The sequence below is a fragment of the Oryctolagus cuniculus genome, chromosome 8 (assembly GCF_051225735.1).
Source record: "Oryctolagus cuniculus isolate XC-2025 breed Fujian yellow rabbit chromosome 8, ASM5122573v1, whole genome shotgun sequence".
In the NCBI taxonomy this organism is placed as follows: domain Eukaryota; kingdom Metazoa; phylum Chordata; class Mammalia; order Lagomorpha; family Leporidae; genus Oryctolagus; species Oryctolagus cuniculus.
This window is the reverse complement of record NC_142874.1, coordinates 32,661,219-32,689,074: the sequence shown is the minus strand read 5'-3', so window position 1 is coordinate 32,689,074 and position 27,856 is coordinate 32,661,219. Positions and strand designations below refer to the sequence as shown.

The 27,856-nt window shown below is 45.6% G+C and overlaps 1 protein-coding gene across 6 annotated transcripts in view; it reads right to left on the bottom strand.

The window, feature by feature from the left end:
- CSGALNACT1 (chondroitin sulfate N-acetylgalactosaminyltransferase 1) overlaps positions 1–27,856 on the bottom strand; it is a 323,288-nt gene that overhangs the window by 160,802 nt on the left and 134,630 nt on the right. For all 6 annotated transcript variants that reach the window (XM_089302844.1, XM_089302848.1, XM_089302847.1 and 3 more), the window contains exon 2: positions 12,507–12,574. The gene's annotated coding sequence lies outside the window, so the exon portion shown is untranslated. The remainder of the gene's footprint in view (positions 1–12,506; positions 12,575–27,856) is intronic.

Below are 27,856 nucleotides of genomic sequence, written 5' to 3'. Positions count from 1 at the left end.
CCAGATCACTGGCTGCCCAAGGCGACAGATCCCACCCACTCACACAGGGCCCATGCACTCAACACAAACAACCCCTGTGCGTCTCCTGCATGCCAGGCAGTGTCCCAGGAGTGGGAAACACGGCAGAGAACAACATGAAAACCCTGCTCTCGTGGAACTTTTTTCTAAATCTAGGACTCCAGACGCCTAGTAAGTTACGTGGGTTTTTGCCACTGCAAATTCTTTGCAAGATTTCCTCACTTCTCTCCCTTTGATCACTAAATTCTTGCTTTAGAGCTGAAAGGACTGACCTAATTGCTTCAACTCTGTGCTCTCCGCATAACCTGAGCTCCAGGTTTGGGGGGGAGGGGTGTGCATCCTGACTGTACTTGGAAGATGATGATACCTTTATGTCTCTAAGTCTCGGTGTACTCATCTGTTAACAAGGTCTAACAAGCACTGACGGGTGTTTGGAAGTGTATAGGCCAGGAGGGCATTCTGGTTGGCACAGTAAGAGAGTGGGCCAGGAAGGCTGTATGTCCCACCTGTCACAGCACAAGCCTGTGCCAGGGTCAGACAGCTTGTGCGTACTGAGCTCTGCCCACTTTCAGACACCCTGTCCACTCTTCCACAGGTACCTGGAGTCTCAAGCTCCCTGACTTTGGTTCATCTGGAATGAGCCAGGTTAGGCGGCAGAGGTGCCTCTGGTGGGAAAGCCACCTGCCAAGATGCTCTCTTCTGCAGCTTCACAGTGCATAAACCAGGCAGCTCCTAGTCACCATTCCAAAGCCACCCAAATGTCCAACGTACCCGATTCCTAGCAGCAATTAAAAAAAAATTAAAAGCATCAGGTCAACTAGAGCTAATTTCTACTAGCATGGAACTCATCTGCACAGCCACTGCCCTCTTGTTACAAAAAGACACAAACCGTTTTGCAACCCTGGCTTCTGGAAGACTTACAGCATCCTTCTAGAGTGGCAAGTGGACAATGCGGAGATGTTCACAAACAAGGCAGTCATCAGGGATAAACAGGCAACTGGTGGGGAGAAGGATGCATGAACCAAACCAAAAAAGGTTACAGGAGAAACTCCTATTACAGCAGCAATGGAGTAAAACATTGATTCTTCCCTTCCCTGGTCAGAGCATGGAATGCAACAGTGTCCAAAGGATTACCTCCAGCCTCTGCAGTTGAGACATATCATACATGAAAGAAGGGCTTTTCATCTTCTTTTTTTAAAGATTCATTTTTATTTATGTGACAGAAAGAGAGAGAGAGGAGAGAGAGATCTTCCATCCACTGGTTCACTCCCTTGAATGGACACAACAGCCAGGGCTGGGCCAGACCAAAGCCAGGAACCTGGAACTGCATCAGAGTCTCCCGTGTGGGCAGTGCTCCGATCTGGGATGAAGGTGTTGCAGGTGGCAGCTTGACCTGCTGTGCCACAAGGCCTGTCCCTAGGGCTTCTCATTTTGTGCCCATTAGGTTGAGATGTCACAGCTCTGCCTCCTGCCCAGGTGGGGTGACATTATCATCTTTCTCTTTCCATTGATTTATCTTCCACACACGCTCTGAAGACCTCTATGTGGGTGGCTGCAAACTAAGGCAGAATTACGAAATCTCCCCAGAAAGATTCTTCTGCCTAAATTGATGGTTCCCAGACCCTGGCTCTGAGAAATTCCAAAGAGAATGCTGGCTGCCCCAGGATATTTTAAATTTTCCTGCAAGCCTGGAGATACCAGACATCTGCTGAATATCATGCAAATGACTAGCTCAAGGTGATTCGCACTTTCAACACTAGAAAGATCTATGCTCCTTTTGAAGACATCCTATCCTTGCAAAGCTGTCTTTCCAGGGGTCGCTGTCATGAAACACAACTGCTATGCAAAATTAGGTAGGCACATTCTTCTGAATTGAGATTTTGTGTCATGCCTGGGAGATGCAAATATCCCATTACTAAGTATTGTGGTTCTTTTTCAAGGCTTATTTATTTACTTATTTATTTGAAAGGCAGAGCGACAGAAAGAGAAAGAGACAAAGAGGGATCTTCCATCCTCTGGCTCACTCCTCAAATGCCTGCAACAGCCAGGTCTGGATCAGGCATAAGTCAGGAGCCAGGAAATCCATCCAGGTCTCCCATATGGATGGCAGGGGCCCCAGCACTTGGGCCACCTTTCACTGCTGCCTTCCCAGATGCATTAGCAGAGAGCTGGATGAGATCAGAAGCAGAGCAGCTGGGACTTGGACCAGCAAGCACTCCGATGTGGGACACTGGTACCCCAACCAGTGACCGAACCCGCTACACCAGAACACCAATCCCAGTAATGTGGTTCTTTAAGGAGGAGATAAAACTATTTTTTTCTTCTTTATATTGTATCCATTTTCAAACTGTTACTAAGTTGTTAGCTTTAAAAGACTCATAACTAATAAACGTAACTCCTTGATTTTTAACAAAACTGTTATGGGCAGCCATTTGGTCTAGCAGTTAAGACAGCCATGACCCACATCAGGTGCCTGAGTTTGATTCTTGGCTCTGCTCTGGGCTCCAGTTTCCGCTAATGCAGACCCTGGGAGGCAGCAGCAATGGCTCAAGTAATTGGGCTCCTGCCACCCACATGGGAGACAGGGACTGAGTTCCAAGTTCCCTCTTCAACCCTGACTCAGCCTGCATATTGCAGGCACAGCTAGATCTCTCTCTCTCTGTCTCTCTCTTTTCCTTCATATACACACTAGCTCTCTAATAAATGAATCAATATGTATTTTTAAAAATTATTACACATTTGAGTTGAGCGATGCTGGAAAAATTAATGAGATGCTCTTGGCACCACGAACCAAGAACCTCTTGCCTAAGTCTCTTGGCCAGTCTCCAAAACAGGGCAGAGAACAGGAAGGTTTCCTTTTCAAAGAGCAGATATTTGGAAAAAGGGATTAGGCCCTGGACCACCTGCTCACAAAGCCGCAGCTACTGCAACAGCTGCAGTGGTCCCACACCAGCAGAAGGGTCAGCAGCACCCAACCATCACCTCCCCACCATGGATGGCCACTGTCATCTCTGTTTCTGGAAGGTTCAAGGATGGCAGGGAAGAAGGAAGAAAATGTACCCTACAGGTACTTTTACATTATGAATGTTAAGAAGTATTCACCCAGATGCCAATGCAAGCATTCTCTGAAAAATCAGACAGCACTTTAGCTCCCTTTCAGGCCCTGGGCCCATGCATTCACTTTCACTTTATCAGCTGGTGCTCTGGCCATACAATAAAGACAGGTGTGAGCTTCAGCCACAATCCAAGAAAAGCAGGCTTCGTGAATCTGCGCGAACACTAACTTCACTGTGAGCTGATGGCTGAGTGACGGGCCTCGGGCAAGTGGTCAAAAGTAGCCTACTTCTTAGTAGTTGTAGAGAGGAAAATAATGATGGGCCATCATGTGGGCCAGCTTAGACAGATGTGCCTGCAGAGGTGGCCCTCCCGGAAGAACACACCCTCACCTGTGCATGATTCCTGCTGGAATGTGTAAGCCTGAAACACAGGAGACTGCTGAGGCTCCACACATGGCCGTGAGGCCAGCCTCACTCACTCCTGCGGGCAGAACCACATGGGGCTCATGGGTGACTCTGCTCGGAGGGTCTGGACTGGACCCTGGGGACCCTGGCATCCTCAAGGGCCCCGGAAGATGTGGCAGATGGCCTGGGACCACATGGCGGGCTGCAGGTTGCCCTACTGAGAAGCCGCAGTCCCCAGTGCCCCGCTTAAAGGACGATGGCTTGCTCTTTTCAAGGAGTCTGACAATGTACACAAAGGATGGTTTTCATCTCAAATCCTGGAGGCCCAGCACAGAATGAAGGTTGCTGGAGTCCAGGGACGGCTGCTCCTCTGAGCCTGCCCAGCTGACCCCTCCACGTCTCCTTGGAACTCGGCTCAAGCCTCACTTTTGGGGCTCCTTTCTTCCAGGCTACTCCACTCCCGATCCAGCTCCCTACTCATGCAGTAGGGAAAGCAGCAGAAGGCGGCCCAAGGGCTTGAGCTCCTGCCACTCACCCAGTGCAGACTCTGACACGGTGGCTCCATATTTGTGTGCTTGCTCCTCAAACGGAAGGAGACCATGTAGGTATAGGAAACCAGAAGTGCACTAAACAGGACCTTCCTATGGGAGAGCGGGAGTCCCTTCTCACTTCTCATTCACACTCACCGGATACTCAACTTATTCCCTGCACACCTGCTGAGCACTAACTAGGTGCCAGGCACTGGGCATGTCAAGTTGTATCCAACAGCGTTCAGCACCCTCATGAAATCACAGACATCTGGGGCAGCAGTTAAGACACTGCTTGGGGTATCTGCATCCTGTACAAGCGAGCCTGGTTGGAGAGACAGCTCCACTCCTGATTCCAGCTTCCTGCACCCTGGGAAGCAGCAGGTCATGACTCAAGTATTTGGGTCCCTGCCACCCATATGGGAGATCCAGATGGAGTTCCCAGATCCTGGCTTTGGTCTAGCTCAGTCCTGGCTATTACAGACATTTGGAGAGTAAACTAGTAGATGGAAGATCTCTTTCTCTATCTCTCTGCACTTCAGATAAATATGTTTTAATTACAGGCTAACAGTAAAGAAGGGCGAGAAAATGCAATGGTGCTAATATCACTTGCTGATCAGCATAGAACGGGGGAGCCAGCCCAGGGGAAATGGGCAGGAAGAAGGGGCTGCCTGAGCCACATCCATCCGAAAATGAACAAGGAAGGGCAAGCCAGGGAGAGGAAAGCAGAGGTACTGCTTGGGGAGAGCGGAGCAGGGCCAGGGACCTGTGTGGGCTTGGGTGTGGCTGGCACAGCAGAGCACTGGACATGGTGCAGGAGAGGCCAAAGAGGTCACCCTGGAGGTCCTGGGATGTCATATGGCAGACACCAAGGGCCAAGATGCATCGCAAAGACCCCTGCAGTGGCAGGAGGACAAGCTTAGGAGATCCCAGCAAGAGTCTAAGTAAAGGCCGGACAGAGCGACCGTGGTGATGGTGAAAAAGATTGGGGCTCTTAGACAGGAAGGGATGGTGAGCAGTGAGGGAGGGGAGGGGGGTGAGGGTTTCCGGCTTGGGTCACTGGGTGGAAGCAGGAGGTGACAGGTGAGAGAGTGTCACAGCTCAGATGGGGACACAGCGAGTTGAGAGGGTGCTGCTAGGACATGCAGCAGAGATGGCCCAAGTGGGTGTGTAGCTCAGGACAGCAGCAGGCGCTGGGGCACGAATCCGGAATCAGGAGTAAAAGGAGGAAAGTCCACCCCTTAGACAAGATGGAAGAGCGAGAGGAACAGAACTATGGGAAGCTGGGACCATCACTTCCTTCCGGCTGGTCAGGGACAGTATGCAGGACAGCCGGAGCAGCATGAAAACCACATGGCCATGTGATACACACAAGCCAAGGGGAGAATTCCAGGGACGGTCTATGCTAGGGAAGGCGGGAGAATCTAACCTGTACAGCCTGCACTGATTTCTAAAATGAAGAGTTAAGAAGCCATGCATCAAATAACAACACAATGAACAATCTCATCAGACCTGACACACACCAATGGGCTTTGGAGGAAGAAAAGGTGGGCGACCACACAGCATATAAACAACTCCGGCAGCCCGCATGCCCAGGGACCAGAGCCCTCATCCAACTCCAGGTCCAGACTTAAGACACAATTTTCCAGGGCTGTAGTAAGAGTTTCAGTTCCCTGGGCTGCAAAATAAATTATCCCGAGAGGCAGATGCTATGAGTCATGTGACGGGATTTAATTTAAGCTTCAAGCTCTTTCTCTTCCCCATCAGAAGCTCTATGCCCTGGCAGGGAGGCGGGGACAAGGTTGGAAAACACATTCGAGGGTGCGAGGAGTCTTGGCCGCAAGCTCTCAGCTGAGATGTCCGGCGCCAGCCTTCCCACTGACCCAGTGGAACGTTCTTCCAGGAGCTCCCCCTCCTGCTGAAGGTAGTCTAACAGAGTTCCGCTTTTTGAAACCAAAAATCCAATATTCTAAATCTGCCAGTATGTGAAATTTTTAAAAATTAACCATCAGTGATTTTAATTAACCACCCTTAAAAGAAACAATATTTAAATTTTAATAACTAAGACAAAAGGCAAGAGCCTCAAAGATTATTCCGTTAAAGTGAATATTTGTGGGGCCAGTGCTGTGGCACAGCAGGTTAAGCTACACCTCAGACACTGGGGTCCTCTGTGAGTGCCAGCTGGTATCCTTGCTGCTTCACTGCCAACCCAGCTCTCTGCTAATGCCCTAGGGAGGGCGGCAGAAGATGGACCAAGTGCTTGGGCCCCTGCCACCCATGTACGAGACCCGGATGGAGTTCTTAGCTTCTGGCTTCAGCCTGGCCCAGCTCTAGTCATTGTAGCCATTTGGGAATGAACCAGCAGATGCAAGATCTCTCTCTCTTTCTCTCTTTCTCTCTCTTTCTCTCCCTCCCTCCCTTCCTCCCTCCCTCCCTCCCTCTTTCTCTGTAACTCAACATTTCAATAAATGAATCTTTTTTAAAAAATGAGTATTTGCTGTTACAATCCAATGTCCTATTTTCCCATTTCTCTGCACAAGACAAACCCATACAGAGCCTCAATTCCTATCCAAGAATCAGCGCTCAGGACCACAGAGTGCATTTGAAGCCTAATACACAGTAAGTCTCAGTATGTTTGTTAAGTGGAAAATACACAACTCTTCATTAGAACATTCACTGTAGGCATTGACTAAGATTTCTAATTATCATACTAATTTTTTAAACTTTAGGAAAGAATCTGAAGCAGCCACTTGGATTAGAAGCTTGTCATGGCCAGCGCCGCGGCTCAGTAGGCTAATCCTCTGCCTTGTGGCGCCGGCACACTGGGTTCTAGTCCCAGTCGGGGCACTGGATTCTGTCCCGGTTGCCTCTCTTCCAGGCCAGCTCTCTGCTGTGGCCAGGGAGTGCAGTGGAGGATGGCCCAAGTGCTTGGGCCCTGCACCCCATGGGAGACCAGGAGAAAAGCACCTGGCTCCTGCCTTCAGATCAGCACGGTGCACCGGCCGCAGCGCGCCGGCCGTGGCGGCCATTTGAAGGTGAACCAACGGCAAAGGAAGACCTTTCTCTCTGTCTCTCTCTCTCTCTCTCTCACTGTCCACTCTGCCTGTCAAAAAAAAAAAAAAAGAAGAAGCAGCAGCAGCAGCAGCAGCAGCAGCAGCTTGTCCAGGAGAAGAGGTGGGTTTTATTTTTTCCAGGGCAGGACTGTATGACTATGTTCATACTTGGGCTGTACATTTCTAGAAGCTTCTAACTGTCTTTTGCCCACCCCATCCCCACTCTAATTTTCATGCCCAGTGCCTTTAGACACAAGTACACCAGCTCCTCACCTCCCCCGCTCAGCTAACACAGGCCTCTGGCTGCTGCGATTCCACAGTCACCTGAAATTCTTCAGGGAGGATATTACACCGTGGGTCAGACCCTTTGGGTAAGAGAGCCACTGCTGCCCAGGTGCCTGCGGAACACAGTCCAGTCGTGCCCCTTCACACACCAGGGTGTCATCTGCAATTTCAGAGCCATGATTTTCCACCCGACAGGTTCATGAGTGTGCCGGGACTGGGAGCAGGGAGCTGGCCTCTTAGAAGCCATCAGGTCAGACGAGGGGGCTGCCATGCCCTCTGCCTGTGGTGGAACAAGTATATCTGCTCCTAATCATAAAAGCAATTTTCTTCACACAACTGTTTCTGGATGAGCAATAAGATCCTATCATTTCTGCTAAAGAAAACAAGTGAGGAGTGAGTAATGTTGGATCTGATTTTAACTGCAAATATAGGCAGCAGCCGAAAAAAAGGATAACAAGGTCTGGAATTAAATTCCAAAGATCTTGCCGGTGCAAATATGATTTGTTTTTATACATAATGCATTTTTTAACTGTCAAGGAATACAAACACTCAAAATTAAAGAAATTCTTTTCCATCTTTTTTTTTACATTTTAAAAGCTAATTATCTTTTTGCTATTGTTGAAATTCAAAAAACTGTATTTAAATTGAAATATTATTCTTAAAACTGTATTTAGATTTAAGACCCTTTTGTTATAAAAATCATGAGGGGGCAGGTGCTTCGGGGGATAAAGACAACGCCTACAGTGCTGGCATCCCTGTGCGCTGGTTCGAATCCTGGCTGCTCCACTTGCAATCCAGCTCTCTTCTATGGCCTGAGAAAGCAGTGAAAGATGGCCCAAGTCCTTGGGCCCCTGCACCCACATGAGAGACCTGGAAGAAGCACCTGGCTCCTGGCTTCAGATTGGCTCAGCTCCGACTGTTGTGGCCAGTTGGGGAGTAAACCAGTGGATGGAAGACCTCTCTCTCTGCCTCTCCTTCTCTCTGTGTGTAACTCTAACTTTTAAATAAATAAACAAATCTTTAAAAAAAATTGAATATTTCTAAGTAAGGCAGAAGCATTCCTAGGTTAATAAGACCAGATATAACTGTGGACTTTATTCTTTAAACAAACTGTAGAAAAGGGAGGGAAATAGATTATTTACAGAAAACAATAAAATGAGTGCACCTGTTGAAGAAATGTGAAGCCACCTAGACAAACCACCCAGCTTAAAATCTAGCTCTGTGTGAACTCGGGCAAGTTACCCAATGAAAAGTTAATTATCTTTGCAAATGAAAGCACTTTGACTTACTTTTACGTTTACTTGCAGTAAAATACTGCTAACATGGAACTTACCATCTGAGTCACTGTCAAGTTCAACATTGCTCAGCACATGCATTGCTTTGCAGCCGATCTGCACAACGTTCTCATGCTGCAAACTGAAACTCTGTACTCACTACAGCAGTCCCCACTCTGTCCACCTGCCACCCACTGGCCACACCATCTGCTTTCTGTCTACGATTCCTACTGCTCCAGGGATCGCATGTGAGTGGAATCGTAAAGTAGTTGTCTTGTCATGACAGGCTTCTTCTGCTTACCATAAAGTCCTCAAGGTTCATCCAAGCTGCAGCCCCTGTCAGAATTCTCTTCCTTTTTAAGGCTGTGCACCATTGCACTGTATGGACAGGCCACACTCCATTTTCCCATTCATCTGTCAACACCGGGGTTGCTTCTACCTGCTTTTGATCTTTTAAACAGTTTATTTCAACAGGCTTGGTTGCTGGGGTCAGACTGCCATAGCAGTACAGAGTAGAGGGAAGACAGGTACACATGGAACAAAAACACTGACGTTGCTAGGTCCTGAGGAGGATCTTTAGATGCCAGAAATTCATCCAAACATTTGTGCATGGGAATACGAACAGGCATGCGGCAGATGCTAAAGATGCAGAGACTACCAGTTCTTGGAGGACAGTTATGACCGAAGGACAAACACCTAGCAGGCAAACAATCATTAACACCGGGAGGCACAATGGCCCAGCTTCATGCAAGCTGAGGCTCGGGAAAGGCTCCCCGCCACCCTCCAGCCCACGCCACCAGGAGATTCCACGAAGAATTATTATTTACTGATGATTTACCGCTTCATCCCAAGAAAGACGGAGTGAGCTATCTTTTTCTGTGACTTGGCTGTCATGTCTTTGGACACCACAGCATTGCAAAGGATCTAAAATAGGTGAGTAGAGTGCTCCTTTCCACCGAGGGCCTTTTGACTATTTCTAACATCATTTGCAGACCATACAAAACTATCAGCTTAAAAATCCACCTGCTAGAGGCTTATCAAACGTTGAGTCCCCCCTGTGGTTGCCTTGGCAATATCAGATAAATTTCACAGGCCTTATACAGCCCACGAGCCAGATGTTCCCCACACTGCTGTGCAAGTCTCCGGTGTACAGACAAGTTTTTCCTCCTCATACACAACAAGGAGGCTGGACCAACAAATTGAGGAGGGAGGGGTGGTTTGTGCCCTGCTCCGGGGTGAGACCAAGGTGCAAAGGTAATGACAATGCAACAGCAGGAAACAACACAGAAGAACCAGGAAGACCAAAAGGGGCACATTCAGGGACCAGGCATCCCACTCATTCATTCTTCTACTTGGTGGCTCAGGGCAGCTAGGCACTGGTTCTCAGCCCTACAGGTGTCTACATGGGAAAGCTTCCCTGGACAGATCACTTGTGTCCAGGCGAGCTTTGAAGAATGGGCTCAAGTTCCCTGCAGGGTGTGGGAGAAGAAAGCATTCCAGGCACGTGGAGACCAACATGGCCTCAGAGTAGCCACCGTGAGTGTGAGTAGGTGATGAGCAGGCACGAGAGGGCCACAAGGCGAGGACACAGAGCAGGTGGCTCCAAGGGCACAGAGGGGCACTGGTTTGTCTTCCCTTTGTCATCAGGGATGGAACAAGGATGTGGGATGGTGGCTACCTCTCAAGGCAAGGAGAGCAGGAAACTCATCAATGAGTCAGGACAAGAAACGGGCAGGGCAGTAGCATGGAGGGCAGTCACTCACGGAGAAGGAAACATAGCGGGACGGCTCCGTGAAGGGCACGCTCAGGATGTCCCTGCTGCAAAGCTTTGATGCCTGATGCTATTAACTGAACAAAGCAGTGAACCTCCCCTGCTGGAAGCCCCTCAGCCCCCAGCACAAGGGCTGGATGATGCCTCTGCCTATGGCAGCAGGAAACAACCCAGTCCCTTGGCTTTCCTGCAGACCTCACAAAGGTCCAGTGTTGATGGATGTTCCAGCCCTGTGAGTATAAAAGCATGCAGAAGTCCCTGGAAAACACTGGCTCTCCCCATCTAGAACTCCCCTGGGGGTGAGGGGTGGGCAAGGGCCTCTCTGCTCCCTGGCAGCAGCCCCTGACTCTGTCCTGAGATTCCGCAGCATGGCGACCAGCACCCAAACCCAGCCAGTGCTGTACAGCCCGGCCCTGTTGCCCCCCACCCCCCATTCCCCTGTCTTGCTATTGTCACAGCTTAATTCAGAGCGCAGGCATCCTGTAACATGCTTCATCAGCTTCCCAGTGCATCTCTGTTTGGTGACATCTCCTGCCGTGATCTCAGGGTCTTAATCATTATGGTCTGCATGATGTTCTCGTGCCCTGTTCTCTTCAGTACCACTCAGGTGAGTCTCATAATACCCGAGACTGAAACAACCCCGCGGCTCCCTCGCCGCGATCTGACCTCTTTCTGCCGGGTGGAGGATTTGTGGACACCTACTCTTCAGTTATTTTTCGCTTGTATCATACACTTTTTGCTGAGGTTGTTTTTATTTATTCGATTCTGAGTAACTCATAGGCAGTCCCTTTAAAAAGCCCACACACTGTATCATTTTAACAGAAAGCAATTAATTAAGGCAGAACAAGTCACACAAGTGCTTTGACTTCTGCCCCTTTCATCTAAAACAGTGTCACAAAAGTGAAAACAAGAAAATCATGACCAAAATCTCCATGTAAATGTGTTAAACGGCAGGAGAGGGCAATGGGTTCCTTTTGAAATTACATATGAGGGTTGTCAGAAAGTCTGTGGATAACGTAGATTAGTAACAAAATATTCACAGATTCCAAGTTTTTGCACCAACATACACTCTTATTAATTCCATTTTCTATGAACTTCTTGAAGCCCTTTGTACACACAGAGCCCCACTTACATATTTTAATTTTTGCTTCAACTGAATCATTTCCAGAGACAAGTTTAAAAAAACGAAACGGATTGCTGTGCTGAGGGGAACCACACGTACAGGTTCCCACTTCATCCTGTTGGTTCCAATGTTTTCTTTGGGGGTGCTTTATTGTTAAAGTTTAGTCTTGCCAGATGTCCAAAAATATCTGATTGCAAAGAAACTCCAAATTCTGGTTATCAGGGCAGAACTAAGATTTAATCCATCCCGAGACTAAAACCAACCATGTAATCAATTGGGGTACTATTCTCTGGGAAAGTTCTAGAAAGTATGCCCAGAAGATGTGCTAAGTTGGCCAAGAAAGGGCATTCTTCAATTCCCTCGATTGCTTTATTGAAATAATTATCTCACGGCATGGACCAACTGATGGTATCCATCTGATCACAGGGCGAGTATTTTAGAAAGTTTAATGTTGGCCCGACTTCCAGGGGGAGAACAAATGTTCCCATTTAAGTGAACATTTTAAGCAAAGAATCCTGTTGCGCTTGTGGCTGATATTATTGGTTTACGTCACGACTCACTCTGAGGAGAGATAAATTCTGAACGGCCAGGAGAGTGAAGCGGCGGGTGGCAGAGGTGACGCAAGCACGCCAGGCAGGCAGCGAGGTAAACGCGTTATTTGGAAAAGCAACCGACATCTTGAAATAATTACTCGTTATTAAACTTCTGACTGATGGATGGAAATCTGCACATTTCCAACATACCCCGAGCACTGACTACAACTCAGACCCCAACCGTTTGCCGGAACATCCGTGGATAATGTAGATTAGTAACAAACTATTCATGGATTTCATGTTTTTGCACCGACATACACTCCTGTTAATTCCATTTTCCATGAACTTCTTGAAGCCCTTTGTACATTGCGTATTTGAATTTTTGCTTCTATTGCATCATTTGCAGAGACAAGTTACAGGACTGCTCTTCTGAGGGGAGCCGCAGGTACAGCCTCACTTACCTGGAAGCACTAGAAAGAGGGGAGAGACTGGAGCTCCTCCACAGCAGCCCCTGGGCTGGGAACGGAATCTGCAAGGCAACAAGAAAGAAGTAAGGAAATGAAGACAGGAGGTGGCCCTGCTTAGCCCCGGCCATTCCCAGGTCGGTTCACAAAGCACCCACAGCGTCAAACCACCAAACGAAGTCACCTGGAAGTACTGTCTTGATGTGGTCTTGCCCCTCCCTATTTCAAGGGATAAAATGCAGAGCCAGAGAAAACCCAGGTGGGGAGCAGCCACAGTCACACGGAAGACTGCGTGGAGGCGGAGATTTTGCGCCAGCAAAGCTGCCCTGGCCGGCGCTCCCCTCAGCAGACTCGCTTAAAAAAAAAAAAATCTGGCTCCTGGGGCTGAGGTGCTCCAAGACGGAAAATTCTCACGGAGTTCTCCAGGCCAGGCGCAGTCACAGGCTTAGGAAGGCTTGTGAGAGGCGGAGAGACGTGCCCTGGAGGGAGACTCGTGCCCGCCCTGCACCCCGCGCCAATGCTGCTCCCAGAGGCCACAGCCACCCACCAGGGAGGCAGGGCTGCGTCCCACCAGCAGGGCTGTGTCACCACCACCAAGTGCCCCTGCCAGCTTGGACCCGCACATGTTGCGGGCAGGGGGTGCGGCGTGGGCCCCAAGCAGTCCCGGCTCTTCAGATTTCACTGGAGGGTGTAGAGGTCTGGGCATAGGTACAGGGCTCTGGAAGGCAAGGCCAGTGAGGAATGTTGTGCAGGGCACAGAGCCCTCCCTGTGCAAGGAGTGTTCCTGATCCGGAGCCCATCTGTCTTTATAGTTCAACTTACAGCAGTCATCGTCATCATCGTCATCATCATCATCATATAATTGTTCTTGTATCCCATGCAGAGTGGGTACCAAGGCCACAGGAAGGACCCACAGGCACCCAAGTCTCAAAACCCTTAACATTCTGGCCCAACTTCCAGTGGGAGAACAAATGTTCCCGTAGAGAAAACACTTAGTTCCCCAGGTGCTCCAGGGGCAAAATGTCCTGAAGATAGCACTGGAAGGCTGTTTTCTGACTCACTGACCTCTTCAGTGTAGACAAGTAAACATTACTGCAGTGTGTAGAAGTGTGCATTACTATGGTATACCATAGTATAGAAGTATACATTACTATGGCATACCACAGTATAGAAATATACATTGCTGTAGTGTGTAAAAATGCACATTACTATAGTATACCACAGCATAGTACATATTACTGCAGTGTGTAGAAGTGTACATCACTATAGTATAGCACAGTATAGAAGTACACATTACTGCAGTGTATAGAAGTATACATTACTGTAATATAGCACAGTGTAGAAGTATACATTACTGCAGTGTGTAGAAGTGCACATTACTATAGTATACCACAGCATAGAATATTACTGCATATTACTGCAGTGTGTAGAAATATACATTACTATAGTATAGCATGGTATAGAAGTATACATTGCTGCAGTGTGTAGAAGTATATATTACTATTCTGGAAGTTTTAGCCAGAGCTATTAGGCAAGAAAAAGAAATTAAAGGGATACAAATTGGGAAGGAAGAACTCAAACTATCCCTCTTTGCAGATGATATGATTCTTTATTTAGGGGACCCAAAGAACTCTACTAAAAGACTATTAGAACTCATAGAAGAGTTTGGCAAAGTAGCAGGATATAAAATCAATGCACAAAAATCAACAGCCTTTGTATACACAGGCAATGCCATGGCTAAGGAAGAACTTCTAAGATCAATCCCATTCACAATAGCTACAAAAACAATCAAATACCTTTGAATAAACTTAACCAAGGACGTTCAAGATCTCTACGATGAAAATTACAAAACCTTAAAGAAAGAAATAGAAAAGGATACCAAAGAATGGAAAAATCTTCCATTCTCATGGATTGGAAGAATCAATATCATCAAAATTTCCATTCTCCCAAAAGCATTTATACATTCAATGCAATACCAATCAAGATACTGAAGACCTTCTTCTCAGATCTAGAAAAAATGATGCTGAAATTCATATGGAGACACAGGAGACCTCGAATAGCTAAAGCAATCTTGTACAACAAAAACAAAGCCGGAGGCATCACAATACCAGATTTCAGGACATACTACAGGGAAGTTGTTATCAAAACAGCATGGTACTGGTACAGAAACAGATGGATAGACCAATGAAACAGAATTGAAACACCAGAAATCAATCCAAACATCTACAGCCAACTTATATTTGATCAAGGATCCAAAACCAATCCCTGGAGTAAGGACAGTCTATTCAATAAATGGTGCTGGGAAAATTGGATTTCCACATGCAGAATCATGAAGCAAGACCCCTACCTTTCACCTTACACAAAAATTCACTCAACATGGATTAAAGACTTAAATCTATGACCCGACACCATCAAATTATTAGCACTGGAGAAACCTTGCAAGATATAGGTACTGGCAAAGACTTCTTGGAAAAGACCCAGAAGCACAGGCAGTCAAAGCCAAAATTAACATTTGGGATTGCATCAAATTGAGAAGTTTCTGTACTTCAAAAGATACAGTCAGGAAAGTGAAGAGGCAACCGACAGAATGGGAAAAAATATTTGCAAACTATGCAACAGATAAAGGGTTGAAAACCAGAATCTACAAAGAAATCAAGAAACTCCACAACATCAAAACAAACAACCCACTTAAGAGATGGGCTAAGAACCTCAATAGACATTTTTCAAAAGAGGAAATCCAAATGGCCAACAGACACATGAAAAACTGTTCAAGATCACTAGCAATCAGGGAAATGCAAATCAAAACCACAATGAGGTTTCACCTCACCCTGATGAAAATGGCTCACATTCAGAAATCTACCAACAATAGATGCTAGAGAGGATGTAGGGAAAAAGGGACACTAACTCACTGTTGGTGGGAATGCAAACTAGTTAAGCCACTATGGAATTCAATCTGGAGATTCCTCAGAAACCTGAATATAACCCTACCATACAGCCCAGCCATCCCACTCCTTGGAATTTACCCAAAGGAAATTAAATTGGCAAACAAAAAAGCTGTCTGCACATTAATGCTTATTGCAGCACAATTCACAATAGCTAAGACCTGGAACCAACCCAAATGCCCATCAACAGTAGACTGGATAAAGAAATTATGGGACATGTACTCTATAGAATACTATAAAGCAGTCAAAAACATGAAATCCGGTCATTTGCAACAAGATGGAGGAATCTGGAAAACATTATGCTGAGTGAATTAAGCCAGTCCCAAAGGGACAGATTTCATATGTTCTCCCTGATCGGCGACAACTAACCGAGCACCAAAGGGGAAACCTGTTCAAGTGAAATGGACACTATGAGAAACAGTGACTTGATCAGCTCTTGTCCTGACTGTTGATGTACAATGTAATACTTTATCCATTTTAGTATTTTTTTGTTCTAGTATTAGTGGTTGAACTCTGTAATTAACACACAATTATTCTTAGGTGTTTAAATTTTAACTGAAAAGTGATCCCTGTTAAATACGAGAGTGGGAATAAGAGAGGGAGGATATGTACAATTTGGGAAATGCTCAATCAGACTTGCCCCAAATGGTGGAGTTAGAAACGTGCCAGGGGATTCCAGTACAATCCCATCAAGGTGGCATGTACCAATGCCATCTCACTAGTCCAAGTGATCAATTTCAGTTCACAATTGATCACACTGATAGGTCTAAGAGTTAAAGGGATCACATAAACAAAACTAGTGTCTGCAAATACTAACTGATGGAATAAAAAAGGGAAAGAATGATCCATCATGGGAAGCAGGATACACAGCAGACTCATAGAATGGCAGATGTCCTAAATAGCACTCTGGCCTCAGAATCAGCCCTTAAGGCATTCAGATATGGCTGAAGAGCCCATGAAAGTATTTTAGGCATGGAAAGCCAAGACACTCTGGGAAAAAAAAAAAAAAGAAAAAAAGAAGACCTAAATGAAAGATCTCTGCGAGTGAGATCCCAGTGGAAGGAACGGGGCCATCAAAGAAGGAGGTACCTTTCTCTGAAGGAAGGAGAGAACTTCCACTTTGACTATGACCCTGTCGGAATAAGATTGAAGTTGGCGAACTCAAAAGGCTTCCATAGCCTTGGCAACTCATGACTAGAGCCTAGGGAGATTACTGATACCATAAACAAAAGTGTCAAATTGTTAAGTGAACAACAGGAGTTACTGTGTACTTACTTCTCATGTGGGATCTGTCCTTAATGTGTTGTCCAATGTGAAGTAATGCTATAACTAGTACTGAAACAGTATTTTTACACTTTGTGTTTCTGTGTGGGTGCAAACTGATGAAATCTTTACTTAATATACACTGAATTGATCTTCTGTATATAAAGATAATTGAAAATGAATCTTGATGTGAATGGAATGGGAGAGGGAGCGGGAGATGGGAGGGGTGCGAGTGGGAGGGAAATTATGGGGGGGAAGCCAATGTAATCCATAAACTGTACTTTGGAAATTTATATTTACTAAAGAAAAAAAGAAAAAAAAATCAGCTCCTTAAAAAAAAGTATATATTACTATAGTATTTCACAGTATAGAAGTATACATTACTACAGTGTGTAGAAGTGCACATTACTATGGCATACCACAGTATAGAAATATATATTACTGCAGTGTGTAGAGTGTACATTACTGCAGTGTATAGAAGTATACATTAATTACTATGGTATACTACATTATAGAAGTATATATTAATGCAGTGAGTAGGAGGGTTTATCACTTCAGTGTAGAAGTGTACAGTGTATAGAAGTGCACATTACTGCAGTATGTAGAAGTGCACATTACTATAGTATGCCACAGCATATTACATATTACTGCAGTGTGTAGAAGTGTACATCACTATAGTATACCACAGTATAGAAGTACACATTACTGAAGTGTGTAGAAGTGCACATTACTGTAGTATACCACAGTATAGAAGTATACATTACTGCAGTGTGTACAGTGTACATTGCTGCAGTGTAGAGAAGTATACATTAATTACTATGGTATACCACAGTATGGAAGTACACATTACTGAAGTGTGTAGAAGTGCACATTACCATTGTATACCACAGTATAGAAGTACATCTTACTGCAGAGTGTAGAAAGGAACATCACTGCAGAGTGTAGAAGTGTACAGTGTATAGAAATGTACATTACTGCGGTGTGTAGAAGTGTACAGTGTATAGAAGTGTATAGTACTGCAGTGTGTAGAAGTATACATTACTGCAGTGTACAAATGTACATTAGTGTATAGAAGGGTACATTACTACAGTGTAGAAGTCTATGTTACTTCAGTGTGTAGAGGTGTAAGGTACATTGCTGCAGTGTGTAGAGGTATAGGTATATTACTGTAGCATGTAGAAGTATACATTACTGCAGTGTGTAAAGGTATAAGGTATACTACTCCAGTGTGCAGAAGTATACATCACTGCAGTATGTAGAGGTATAAGGTACATTACTGCAGTGTAGAGAGGTATAAGGTACATTACTGCAGTGTGTAGAGGTATAAGATACATTACTGCAGTGTGTAGAAGTATACGTTAGTGCAGTATGTAGAGGTATAAGGTTCATTATTTCATTGTGTAGAAGCATACATTACTGCAGTGTATAGAGGTATAAGCTATATTACTGTAGTATGTAGAAGTGTACATTACTTTACTGTATATAGATATAAGGTATATTACTGTAGCTTGTAGAAGTGTACTTTATGCACTGTGTAGAGGTATAAGGTGTATTACTGCAGTGTGTGGTAGTATATATTACTGCAGTGTGCAGAAGTATAAGGTATATTACTATAGTGTGCAGAATTATAAGGCACACTGCTACAGTGTGTATAAGGTATATTGCCACAGTGTGTGAAAGTATGTATTACCGCAGTATGTAGAATGCATACTACTGCAGTGTGTGGTAGTGTACATTACTGCAGTGTGCAGAGGTATATTACTATAGTGTGCAGAAGTATAAGGTATATTGCCACAGTGTGTGAAATATGTATTACCGCAGTATGTAGAAGCGTATACTACTGCAGTGTGTGGTAGTGTACATTACTGCAGTGTGCAGAGGTATAAGGTATATTACTATAGTGTGCAGAAGTATTAGGTACACTGCTACAGTGTATATAAGGTATATTGCTATAGTGTGTGAAATATGTATTACCGCAGTATGTAGAAGCGTATACTATTGCAGTGTGTGGTAGTGTACATTACTGCAGTGTGCAGAGGTATAAGGTATATTACTATAGTGTCAGAAGTATAAGGTATATTGCCACAGTATGTGAAGTATGTATTACCGCAGTATGTAGAAGTGTATACTACTGCAGTGTGTGGTAGTGTACATTACTGCAGTGTGCAGAGGTATAAGGTATATTACTATAGTGTGCAGAAGTATAAGGTATATGCCACAGTGTGTGAAGTATGTATTACCGCAGTATGTAGAATGTATACTACTGCAGTGGATGTGTTCATCACTACATATGTGGAAGTATAAGGAATATTCCTGTAGGCCTTTGGGTTCTGTTTCACACCCACTCGCTTTCACCCAGCTACCCGTGGGTTCAGTGTTGGAGTGGGCTGCCATGCACCTGGGCCCCTGCTCAGGACCTCCTCTGCCTCCTGGCTCTGCTCTCGCAGTCCACTTCCGTCTCTCCTGGGCTAATTAGTCTGTGTCTAAATGGAATTGTAGTTGGCAGACCGGCAGCAGTGTCAACGTGGAATAATCACTCGAACCTGAATCTGAGTTGTTTTCCATCTTTGACAACAAATAATGTGACTTTGGCGCCCGCAGGCCAGAGTTGAAATGAGTTTATAATTTGCCTTCCAATCGCTCTCACACTCTCCTTCACAACCACTTACATTCCTGTTCTGTCTCTTAGCATGCAGGGGACGGCCTCGGAGGCTGAGTCACCGGCCCGGTCTGTATTGATATCCTTAATGAATACTCCCTTCAGCTCAGGATAAACAGGGGAAAATCTACATAATACAGAACCACACTTGTTTTCATAATGAAAACATATGGACTGTCAGCTCGCCCTGCCACATGATGGTGAGTAGTCTAATTTGCATTTCTCACACCGGCACCCTGCTCAGAAACCTGCAGCAGTTTCTCAGCGACACACAGTGATCTGCCTTCCGCAGCCTTGGAGTGTGACTGACACCAGCAAGGCCCAGGGGCACAGTCAGAGGTACAGAGGCTCTGCTCCTCAGCTCCAGGAAGCACTGGGCTCCTTCCAGTTCCAAGCCCCAACTTCCTCCAGAGGGAACGCTCGCCTCCAGCTAATAAGGAGAAGGCAGAGGGTGGCGGAACCACTGACAAGACCCTCTTTGAGATCAGTGCAGAAGGGGAAGAGTGTCATGGAAAACAGCAGGTGCACCACAGGTATGCTGAGAAGTGGGCATATTCAGCGGGACACAGCACCCCAACAATGGGCCACACACCTGCCAGCCATTTACACGTAAACCCATTCAGTCCCCACGATTCTTCAGACATGGGCATCAATATTCCCTCCTCATAAATGGGGAAAGAGAGGTTAAAAGATGTTTAAGAAGCCGGCGCCGCGGCTCACTAGGCTAATCCTCCGCTTTGTGGCACTGGCATACTGGGTTCTAGTCCCAGTCGGGGCATCAGATTCTGTCCCAGTTGCCCCTCTTCCAGGTCAGCTCTCTGCTATGGCCCGGGAGTGCAATGGAGGATGGCCCAAGTACTTGGGCCCTGCACCCCATGGGAGACCAGGATAAGCACCTGGCTCCTGCCATCGGATCAGCGCGGTGCGCCGGCCGCAGCGCGCCAGCCGCGGTAGCCATTGGAGGGTGAACCAACGGCAAAGGAAGACCTTTCTCTTTGTCTCTCTCTTTCACTGTCCACTCTGCCTGTCAAAAAAAAAAAAAAAAAAAGATGTTAAGAAACCTGCCCAGGGGCCAGTGTTGTGGCATAGCGGGTAAAGCCATCACCTGTGACACCAACGTCCCCTACAGGTGCTAGTTCATGTCCCAGCTGCTCCACTTCTGATCCAGCTCCCTGCTAATGGCCTAGGAAAAGTAGCCGAAGATAGCTACACGTGTGGGCTCCTGCTAGCCACATGGGAGACCTGCAGGAAGCTCCTGCCTTCTGGCTTCAACCTAGCTCAGCCCCAGCCATTGTAGCCATCTGGGGAGTGAACCAGCAGATGGAAGATATCTCTCTCTCTCTCTCTCTCTCTATCTCTATCTCTATCTCTATCTCTATCTCTCCCTCTTTCTAACTCTTTCAGATAAATAAATAAATCCTTAATAAGAAGAAGCCTGCCCAGCCAGTAAGTGATAGAGCCAGGATGCTTCTGACTTCCAAATCCAACACTCTAAAAAGAAAATGGAAAGAAAACCTTTGCTCCTTCCACAGTGCAAGTACTGGTCTTCATGCTTGGTTCTTCAATGGGGAGTTTATGGAACCTGTAGGTGGTAGCTCCTTGCATTCATGGGACACAACCTTGCCAATGCCCTGCTCATCCTCCACAGCGAATTACAGTGACAAAACATATCCTTGGGAGCCAGTGTTCTGGCACAGGGGATGAAGCCACTGCCTGCAAATGGGTACCCCATATGAGTGCCAGTTCTAGTCCCAGCTGCTCAGCTTCTGATCCAGCTGCCTGCTAATGCAGAAAATCAATGGAAGATGGCACGAGTGCCTGGGCCCCTGCTGCCCACATGGGAGACCCTGATGGAGTTCCAGGTTCCCGGCTTTAGCCTGGCCCAGTCCTGGCCATTGTGGCCATTTAGGGAGTGAACCAGCAGATAGAGGATCTCTTTCTCTCTGTGTCTCTCCTCTCTGTCACTCTGCTTTTCAAATACATCTTTTAAAAAAGAAAAAAAAATGTGGGTAACAATTAAATACACACCACACACACATACTTGGACAAATCTTTTGTGTGTCAAGGAAAAAGACATTAGAAATGTGCTAAAAATTTAGAAACTAAATCCAGGAGAGCCACTTCAGAGCCACACGGTAGACACAGATTCTTGCCTTATGCAATACAGAAAGTAACACTGACATCCTCGGTCTAAACACTATGACCTGGTCTTCTGAGTTCCCGCAGCGCAATGTCCAGTGTCGTCTCCACAAGCTGGCACCAAAGGGGGATTATGGAGGAGCTAGGATGTGCATGGGGGCGGCTAGGAGGACGCCTGTAGAAAACTCACCTACTTACTAGTGTCCTGGTTGGCAGTCTGGCCCACCTCATCCCTACAGCGACTGAGTTCGCCATGCATTCTAATGAGTGGTCCTCCAGAAAAGAGTATTCGAAACTACTGAAAAGGGGTACAATCAGATCACACAAGTCTTCCTCTTGGAACCCATTCTGCACAACGTTCACTTTAAAAACTGAACATTCCAGCAGGCGAATTTCAAAAAGCTTCACAAAACACAATCAGCGCACAGTATGTGAATGTACACATTCAGCTTCCTTCAGTTCCAAGGCATCCTCACTCCCGTACATGTGAATCCTTAACATCTCTAGTCCATCTACACCGTGTGTGTGTGTCGGACACACATGGGTTTCTGACATGTGAAGAAGGGAAGGTGAGAAAGCCTCTCCATCATCCATATGCCTAAAACAACACATGAGACACACCAAGAGCCTGCCAACCCTCTCTTCCCCGGGGAGTTATTTTATGGATATGTGAACACTAACAGAGATTTTAAACTCTTGAGAGTAACTTTTTTATTATTTGTATGAATCACTGGACTCCTCTGGAAGACAGAGCAGGGTTAGGGTCAAGAACAGAGCAGACAACATCTAAAATTATCTTTTTCCAGAATATGTTTCAGAAGAGCCAATGCCCTTGGGTGCCATTCATGACAAATCCCATGTCACGATGCTCTTAACACATTCCTTCCACGTTCACTAATTTTACAGCAAATGGTATTTTTTTACGGGACAACTGACTACAAGAGTCATGAGATCTTCCCCCAAAAGGTTACTCTTCCATTACTCTGAGAAATGGAAAACAGTGTGTCTGCATCCCTGTCTAGAATGTTCCGACACAAACTGTTTCTTGCTAATACATCCGCTGATAGACCTATGTTCTCCATGTCAACTTGTTTCTCTCTGATAAATGGAGATGATCTCAGATAACGAAATTCTGTTATTAAATTAGCTGAAGTCTCGTTTTAAATGCAGAGGTCTATTATGGCCTCCAAAGTTATCAAATGTCTCCCAAGCTGGGCACAGAGTTCCACTCACCACCTGAGCTATCTCCGTGCCGTTGACAGGTGAACTGCTAACACAAGGCAGAAGTAATTCATATCCCACACTAACAAGAGATACAATCACATACTGTAGAACAAAAAGGCAAACTGACTTAGTCTGGGGGATGATAACAAGTCTACTGGAAAGAAACTACATGCTTCTGTTTACTACTGGGTGTGAGACCAATAATACAATCTGTCTCCTAAATCAGCTAAGATGCAGACAGATGTGGCTGTGCCTCCATCTGAGCCTGCAATGCTGTAGTTCCACTCACACGCAAACGTGTACTGCATCAGACACCTCCTTCAAACAAGGCCTTGTGGGTCAGCCATGCCCCTCTTAGATCCTGCTGCTGCCCAGCCGTGCTGGACACCACCACACACGCTGATGAAGCACGGACAGTGCATCGGGGACACCTGTCACACTTAGTCATGTCCAGAAGAAGAGATTCGGCTTTTCATCTCAAACGGGTTACTGAAGACAAGCGCTCCCCTTCTATAAGTCTCTGTTTCTAGATCCACAAAATACAGAAGTTGGACTCAATCAGTTAGTGAGGGAGAATGACCATTGTCTTCATGTTCCCACTGTCTTGCGTATAAGAAGGCAGGTCACAGATGGAACAAGCTACAGACAAATGATGATGACTCGGGAGAGCATTTCAACTCAAGAACACATGGAAAAGGCACTTAAATAGGGAGTAAGCTCTTTTAACACTTAAAGTTACAGCCTCCCTGAGTACAGAGATTTTACCAAACTCACTGATAAAGAATCATGGCTTTGTCCATTAACCAAATGTCACTTTTCATCAGGGTCTTTCTGTCACATAGCTGACTGGTAGAGTTGGGCAAGCGCAGTCGTTTGTTCCAAAAGGACCAATTACACACATTCCAACACCTTACTGCCACAACAAGAAGCAGCAGGTTCATGGTCAGAAACACAAGGTCTACAGGAGACAGAGGTGACGGCTCGAGTAGTTGGGCCTCTGCCACCCAGAGGGAGACCCAGATTGAATTCTTGGCTCCTGGCCTCAACCTGACTCAGTCCTAGCTGTTGTGGACATCTAGAGAATGAGCTAGCGGATGGAAGAGATCTCTCTCTCTCTCTCTCTCTCTCTCTCATACACACACACGAAGAATTCCCAAGACCAGCCCCAGTTCTGTCATTAAGTCATTGTGTGACCTTGGGCAAGTCACCTGCAAAATAAAAGTTTGGAACACATCAACTCCAAGTTACCTTCCCGAAGAGAAAGTGCATTTACTTTCTAAATGTTCTACATAAAAATCTATGTGCTACTGGAATCCTTGTAGAATCTTTAAGGTCAGTGTATACATCTTCATTACTGGCTTGGCTTTTAAATTACCGCCTTCCCTGGCTCCTCGGGCAAAGAGAACACCAGGACAGCTGCCCAGAACACAAGGCTGAGCTGCAGAATGTGGGCAGTGTGTTTTCTTTGGTTTCTTTACGATTCCCGCTGGCTCAATTCTACCTCCCCACTGCCAAGTCTCCGTACTTCTGGCCGTGAGAGCTGATCTGTAATGTTTGTGGGACTGGTGACATGGTGATAGATGAAGAAATTAAATCTTTCACCAAACTCGGGCAGGCATTTTGAATGATAGTTTTTATCTTTTCCCTTCACGAATGCGAGAATCGTCAATGGTTGAGAGATACTATGATGATGGCGAAAATCATTGCAAAAATGGACTTGCCTCCCAAATGGTCTCTTACTACCTTGCAAATGTACTGCTTTTGCTGCATCCATTTTTTAATTTGTTTCATGTTATGCTGCAAGTGCAAGGGAATTGAGAACATATTGTCCACATTTTCAAAAGAAGACTGTAACATTAACAGAATAAATATTTCACCATGAAACTGAAAACTCTGTGTAAACATTTATATAATTGAATTTACTCAATCAATCTATTGGGTTGGGCCAATGGGAAGGATGCTTTTCTTTTTTTTCATTTTTATATGGAGAGCTCAAGAGATGCAAGAAATTTTAGTCTCAAAGTTCCAATAAACAAGTAGTAGTCACGCGTCTAGACCCCATCTACAAGAGCCTGTGTGCGCAGAACGTAAATGAGCACTGCCCTCAAGGAGTCGCCAGTGGCTGCTACCAGATAATAATGAAATTAAAAATAACACATCGCATAGTCAGTAAATATTTTTAAATCATTAAATTATGTTTTCATTCCACACCAGGACCAGGTAAGCAAGACAGGGTTAAAAAAAATAAAAAATTATTGGAGTACTACAATAAAGAGGAATGAAACATTGGTACCTGTAGCAACATGGATGAGAATTACGTTGTCAAAGAATGGTATTCAAACAAACTGAATGCACACCTATAGGATTCCCCTTGTGTAACATTCTAGAAGACAGCGTTTGGCTGGGGATGGGGGTTGAGACATAGGAGGGGTCATGAGGGACTTGGAAGGGGGAGAGGGTAAGATTACCCATCAGGGCATGTGGAAAGTTTTCTGGTAATGTATATGTTCATTATCTTGATTTGGTGATGGTTTTCTGGGTATCTATATATGCCAAAATTAATCAAATTGTAGGATTTAAATATGTGAGTTTATTGTCTGTCAATTATATCACAATAAGGCTATAAAAATTACTGAGTAAAGGCATAAAGTAGAGTAGAAAGATCAGAAGTCAAGGAGTAGTGAAACTTGTGAGTAATTAAGACAGCTATTGAATGAAAAGCTACAGACAAAATCAATCACATCAAACATGTACGAGACTGTGGGAGAAAAATCTCTGAGGCAGGCAGCTTGGAAGGTTTTACAATCCCAGAAAAGTCTTTCTGAGCATCGACACTGTGCTTGGACAACACCCATCCCCCTGACATCCAGTTCTCATCCCTTCAAGTTTCTGGCAGAAGCAGTTCTACCTACCTTCACCGTAGTGCTAACAATGGCTGGCTAGCATCCTTTGAGTGCTTGCTCTAAGTCAGGCCTCCATCTAATGGATTATTCCATTTAATCCTCATCTAAAGAATCTCAGAGTTGGGGATGATGACGATACTCCACTTTAGAGGAGAGCTCAAGGTTCGCGAGGTTAAGTGACTTGTTCAATGTCAGCACCAGCCCCCTCCCAGGTCTGATACCAGACCTGAGCTCTTAATATGAAACATCCTGCTGTCTGCCTGGCAAACAGGACTGGTGAGACTCTGTGCTACGGCTCACACCTCTGACGACGCATTTCTGAAGGGCAGGTCTTTGCACGGTGACAGTAGAACAGGTCGGTAGTGGAGTGACGGTGGAAGGCAGGGGCAGCCCCAGCAAGGCGCAGCTGGGAGCGGAAAGCTGGGGGTGAACAGAATTGCTTTTGGCCATGTCCCCACTGATGACAGGGTCAAACCATTTCTCTTCTTTAGAACTGCATCCCCTTTGGTAAAATTAAGTGTTTGGACTACTTGATGTCTATAATTCTTCAATTTTACATATTTGGGGGTACATTATGATATAATTTGATACTTGCATTCAGTGTACCATGATCAAACCATTAGCACTTCCATCCCCTTAAACATGATAAAGATGTTGGCTAACATCCAATTTTACATACTTAACCAATGTAAATATTTATTATATTTATGGGGTACAGGATGAGAATCTGATACATATATTCAATTTAATCAATGATCAAGCCAGGTTGGCTAGCATTTCCATCACCTTAAACATTTAAACAATATTTTGATTCATACTGATTAATCACACAGATTTCATGGGACACAATGTGTACCAGTCTAATCAGGTCATGAACAGAAGTTTCCTTCTTGTCATCACCGTCTGTCTGGGGGCTTTGAGCACCTCTATTCTATTCACTCATGAAACAGATGATAGGTTATAGCAGAATAGGTGAACTGTGGACTAAAATTTAGTTTTATTTAGTTGAAGGGCAGAATGATGGGGCAGAGAGAGACTCATCTGCTGGTTCATTCCCCAAATGGCTACAATGGCTGCAGCCGATCCAGGTGGAAGCCAGGAGCTCCATCTGGGTCTCCTGTGGGTGCAGGGGCCCAGGCACCTCTGCTGCTTTCTGAGGGGCATCAGCAGGAGCTGGATCTGAAGCAGCGCAACAGGGACTCAAACCAGTGCTCTGATATGGGATGCTGGCATCAGAGGCAGCGGCTTTGCCCTCTGGCACCACAGCGCTGGCCCAGAACTAGTTGATCTCTGAAGATTTCCTTCCAGTACTATGCCTCTGCCAGTTCTCTCTCCTGTCTCTTTTCAGGGATATAGGCCTGCATTTTGTAAGTTGGGTCACAAATCAAGAGGCAGGTACATTTCAGATGCAAAGTTTCCTTCATCTGCTCAAACCCCTGAGCCCTCCCACACCTGACCAGGCTCCCCGTTTCCTTCCCAGGGAAGTCTGTTCACAGGGACACCCCCAAAGGAAGCCCGAAGGGAAAGAAGAGGGTTCCTGACCTGGTAACTGCTGTGTTCCCGTGTGCACTCCAACATCACCCTTCTCACATCAAAACCACTGAGCTGACCCAGGCTCTGGGGATGACAAGGACGCAGCCCCCACCCTGCAGCTTCTGACCTGCAGTGATGCAAGGGCTCCAAGCTTTGGGACTACAGCTGCCATATTTCATTCATCCCCACCGATGCTCTCAAGTGGCCGTTCTCTCTTTGCACTAAAAACGTGTCCTTTTCTCTTTTGAAATGGATAGATGGTGTGACCCCTTGGGGAGACATAAAAAGTTACAGCAAAGAAATAAAGTGATTTGAAACCACTTCCACATCTACCAAACCTTGTAAAAGGAGGAAAGAAAGCTGAGGGAAAAAAAATTGCACAGCTGACAGAGGTCTTAGTATCTCTGAGAACAACTTCTCTCATGAATTTTCATCTCGGTATTTTGAGATTTTAGCTGAAAAGCATTTCTCAAATGGGATAGCAACTTCCCAAGGCATTAACGAGGCAAACTTCAAAATTACAAGGAATACAACGTCTGTTTTTCTACCTATATATCTGTTCTACATTTTTATTCTACTTTTTCTCCGCTCTATTTTCATAAACACCCTGTTCTCAGATCATATAATTTCTATTTTTTACTTTGTTTTATTGATGCATTTACCAATCATTATACTACAATAAAG